At 39.0% G+C, this 5,000-nt stretch overlaps 4 non-coding genes across 4 annotated transcripts; 2 read left to right on the plus strand and 2 right to left on the minus strand.

The window, feature by feature from the left end:
* Positions 1 to 1,782: 1,782 nt before the first annotated feature.
* Positions 1,783 to 1,855, plus strand: Trnam-cau. Its single transcript has one exon. It is a non-coding gene; the product is annotated as a tRNA-Met (tRNA).
* Positions 1,856 to 2,027: 172 nt separating this feature from the next.
* Positions 2,028 to 2,099, minus strand: Trnae-uuc. Its single transcript has one exon. It is a non-coding gene; the product is annotated as a tRNA-Glu (tRNA).
* A 2,032-nt stretch (positions 2,100 to 4,131) lies between these two features.
* Positions 4,132 to 4,204, plus strand: Trnam-cau. The gene has a single exon. It is a non-coding gene; the product is annotated as a tRNA-Met (tRNA).
* Positions 4,205 to 4,402: 198 nt separating this feature from the next.
* On the minus strand, positions 4,403 to 4,474 carry Trnae-uuc. Its single transcript has one exon. It is a non-coding gene; the product is annotated as a tRNA-Glu (tRNA).
* Positions 4,475 to 5,000: the final 526 nt, after the last annotated feature.

Genomic DNA, 5,000 nt, shown 5'->3' on the forward strand with positions numbered 1-5,000 from the left:
ATGAAATCGATAATGTTTACAGAATATTACGCGTTTTTACATATATAAATATTTAATATTCATTAATTTCGTGTCTTTTTTATTTGAGAGCAAGGATATGCAAGCTGTGTAGCCTCCCCCCCCCCCCCCCCGGGAAGCTTACCACCCCCTTCCCTACCCCTGGAAGACAAACATCCTCCACGTACACAGACGGGATGCAGTGTTAGACACTAACCAGTGAGGGAGATGGAGACTACTGCAATCGGCCGTCCTCCCACGGCACAGGTCTTCCTAAGCAACAGGCCATAAGCACGAGCCCTGTCGAAGGAGCGCCTCGTGGTCACTGTGCATCTTCCACATAGAACCGTAGAAAGACCAGGAATGTCTTTTAAAAACGCTGCCGCGCGGTCGTCGGCAGACCCATTGCGGTTGTGCCCCGCATCACGTGTCAGCCAAGGAAGGGAAACTCGTGCATTTACTGTTCTATCCATACAATAGATGGCACTGAGAACAGTACACAATGCTGTGGCACTTTATGCCATCTGTTGTCAGAGACTGGTATTCTCTAGGTAGTTCTACATACATACGTATATATATAGTCACACACACAGACCCACATATACTCGCGCGTGCGTCCGCTATGATTCTAATAAAAGATTTATGTAAAAAGAAGAAAATAAGATAATAAACAATAGATAAAACACGACGACTCATTCATCTGAAAGATTAATTACTGAAACTTCCTCGTAACAAGTCGGTGCCTTATCAAACCTGTGACCTTGGCCTGAATTACGTGTTATGGGGAGATCCAAGACGGGAAGCTTCATCTAAACTTCCTTAATACTGAATGGCAGTTGCAGTAACAATCGTAGGTTCGATCATTTCACCGTTAATTTTCATTTGTATATTTTAGAAGCACTTCTGAAATCAGTTAATACTTGAAACGATATTAAAATGTGTGGCAAAGCATTGAGTTTTTTTTTTTTTTTTTTTTAGTAACTAATGTAAACAGTTATGATAATTCTTATAATTAACTGAATAATTTTAGGGTGAGAGTAGTGACAGTATGCAGATATATATATATACATATGATAGCACTGACAAGTAACCGCATATACAGCGAGAATGTTATAATTACAAAAAAACTGACCCATACAAGAAGAACACATCTATAAAAACAACAACAAAACACACACACACACAAATAAACTCAAACAGACAAACATCATGCGCAGAAACAATCAAACCACGTGCTTATTTATGAAAACACGCACGCGAGTTAAAATGGGAGAGAGACAATGCGGTTTAACGTAAACATTCATATAGTTCCATTTTTGAGGACTATTATATAAAACCTAATCTATTTCTAATCAGAAAATTAAGACTCTGTAAGACAACGAACAAAAATATATAATGGTTACTTTAGTATCAAAATTGTAAAATTGATTTATGGGAATGTGCTGCTATGACAAATGAGCATTTGATTTTGAACGAGTTTATATATCAACAAGACATATTTATGTTTTAACTTTTCACACAGAATCACTATAGTAACACTTTTTCCTATATATTATGTGTTATCCCTAATTACGATATCTATTATGCTTAGACATTAGTATAAGGGAAAATATCATGTTCTTTTATGCGAGTACGTTAGCACTTATTACCGTACATGTATTTACTATATACCTATATGTGTCTAACAGGGAAAAAAGTGCGTATGTGAGTAAGTAAACAACTAAATATACTTAAATAAATTCAGTGTCATTGATTAAAAGTGGACCTTCAGCCAATTAATCACAGGCCTCGATGGCGCAGTAGGCAGCGCGTCAGTCTCATAATCTGAAGGTCGTGAGTTCGAGCCTCACTCGGGGCAGAGTTTTCATATCAGTTAAGACGCAGTAAACAAACATCATACGAAAAGTAAAATGATGATTGAATACCAGTGTTACTAGAAATTTCACCTTCTCTGTATAAATGTTAAAAACGTTTTTCAACATTTTTCTACAAAAATCTCTCGAGGGATAACTGCATGCTTACAAAAACAATTCCCATGCCGGGAATCGAACCCGGGCCTCCTGGGTGAAAGCCAGGTATCCTAGCCACTAGACCACATGGGAGATAAGCGAAGAACATTCTTGTTAACGGCATAATCAGCTATTAAGTATACATTTTAATTTGGTAAATAGTTTAGGTTGCTGTGAATTAACTATGTCTTGTTTGTCCCGTTAATTCCCTATCATATACAAACGGAGTACAATATAATAGTTCGCTTAATAATGGTAACTTTCCACAAGATTTCTACGATTCTGTGGACAGTGGGTGTGTAGATAAAACAATAAGTATAGCGCCTCCAACTGTATTAGTATTACGAACAATACTTAGAGAAAGAATACACACAGGTTAACGCTAACCTGATGACTCACAACCTTGAAAACCCAGCTATATTGCACCATCACGCCAAGTATATTACAAATTTAAGTAAATGATTCCTGTACAAAAAAGAACATGACGATTGAGTATTTTATGTGTATATTCAGAAATACATAAAAATATCCGAGGAAACTTGGAACCTATTTTTTAAAATCTCATATTGCAACCCTTTTTCGATGGAATCAAACTCTCTCGTAAAAAGGATCCCATCCATATACTGCACACACATACGAATGAACACACATACATACGAATGAACACACACCCACACAGACACCACACACACACACACACACAAACCACACACACCCACACACACACACAAACCACACACACACACACACTCACACACGCAAACACGCGCGCACGCAAACATGCGCACGCAAACACACGCGCACGCAAACACGCGTATATAGTACGTGTGAATGTGTATATATGTATATATATATGTATACACACACAAAACACACACACACACACACACACACACACACACACACACACACACACACACACACACACAACACACACACACACACACACACACGCACGTACGTACGTTATATATGTATAACTCACTTGGCGATTACTTACTTTCGCCACATGGGACCTGCCTGGTCTCCTCCAAATAGCTTGAGGCTTACCTTCTCTTCCCCTCCCACTCAGCTGGGGACTGCCCTCTCCTACTCACCAGGGGCGGGATAAAAGAAGACTTTGGATACTATGACTATTAACACATAATAAACTGTTAAAATGACTAGAGTATAACATCATGAATTACTGATGATTTATACTGGCAAGATACATAGAGTCGTTTCCTGAAATCGGCCCCAGGAGATGCCTCTCTCCTCCATCTCACCTGGGAACAATCTCCATCTCACCTGGGCTCTGCATCCTCTCCTCTAACTCTCCTGGCAACAGCCTCGACTTCTCCAACGCACCTGAGGATTACCTCTTCTCCTTTCACTTACCTGGAGACTACCTCCTTTCCTTCCTGGGAACTGCCTCCTTTCTAGGTCCTCTGAGGATTACACCCCCTCTTCTTTGCTAACCTGGGACTGCCTCCTTTAGCTAGTTCACCCGATGACTACCTCGTTTCCTCTGGCTCACCTGTCGTCTACCACATATCTTTTATTTTCCAGCTCACTCGCAGATTACCTTCTCTTTCGAACTCGCTGAGACTACCGCCATTTCTTCATCTAACATGGGGTCGTGTCTGTTCCTTTACCTCGCTTCCTATTCACCTTGGCTTCCAATCCTCCTACCTTCTTGGTTATTTCTCTATTTTAACCTGGTAGTAGGGTAGGTTGAGTATTTAACATGAGCGCACGAGGTCTGTGATATTCTCTTGTGGTGTGGCAATTTGTAGCATGTGATGTGGGTATTTAAGTCTTTAAATATCAATCTCAAATATACGGGTGTCGAGCGTAGTGTGATAACCATAATAGGCCTTTTGTATAAGGCAGGAATTCCGCTTTTTCATGCGGTTAGCACGTGCACTTCCTTGCTGGGTAACTATTTCGCTTCCGAATTAATTAATGCTTTGTTCCTTTTTTAGAGTAGGCCATAATTTTATCTCATATAAATAGCCCACTCACATATATATATGTATCGTAGAATAGTAGGAAGTGCATATTTGTATAGATATAACCACCACTAATTATACACACAGAAGCCATACCAGTCTTTGAATCTGCAACTCAGACACGTATCTGTATGGCCTCGATGGCGCAGTAGGCAGCGCGTCAGTCTCATAATCTGAAGGTCGTGAGTTCGAGCCTCACTCGGGGCATTGTTTTTTTTTTTTTTTTTTTTTTTTTTTTTTTTTTTTTTTTTTTTTTTAATAGTTGTCATTTACAGTAATATACTAACGGGAAAAGCACAACATTGATTCCACCACCTCTTTATAAGGATATTCAGTAGTTTTTATTTTTTCGTCAGATACGCAAATCTTTCAATGGATAATCCAAGTGGTAGAGTATGTAAAACATTCCCATGCCGGGAATCGAACCCGGGCCTCCTGGGTGAAAGCCAGGTATCCTAGCCACTAGACCACATGGGAGATAAGCGAAGAACATTCTTGTTAACGGCATAATCAGCTATTAAGTATACATTTTAATTTGGTAAATAGTTTAGGTTGCTGTGAATTAACTATGTCTTGTTTGTCCCGTTAATTCCCTATCATATACAAACGGAGTACAATATAATAGTTCGCTTAATAATGGTAACTTTCCACAAGATTTCTACGATTCTGTGGACAGTGGGTGTGTAGATAAAACAATAAGTATAGCGCCTCCAACTGTATTAGTATTACGAACAATACTTAGAGAAAGAATACACACAGGTTAACGCTAACCTGATGACTCACAACCTTGAAAACCCAGCTATATTGCACCATCACGCCAAGTATATTACAAATTTAAGTAAATGATTCCTGTACAAAAAAGAACATGACGATTGAGTATTTTATGTGTATATTCAGAAATACATAAAAATATCCGAGGAAACTTGGAACCTATTTTTTAAAATCTCATATTGCAACCCTTTTTCGATGGAATCAAACTCTCTCGTAAAAAGGATCCCATCCA

The sequence above is a fragment of the Penaeus chinensis genome, chromosome 15 (assembly GCF_019202785.1).
Source record: "Penaeus chinensis breed Huanghai No. 1 chromosome 15, ASM1920278v2, whole genome shotgun sequence".
Lineage (NCBI taxonomy): Eukaryota > Metazoa > Arthropoda > Malacostraca > Decapoda > Penaeidae > Penaeus > Penaeus chinensis.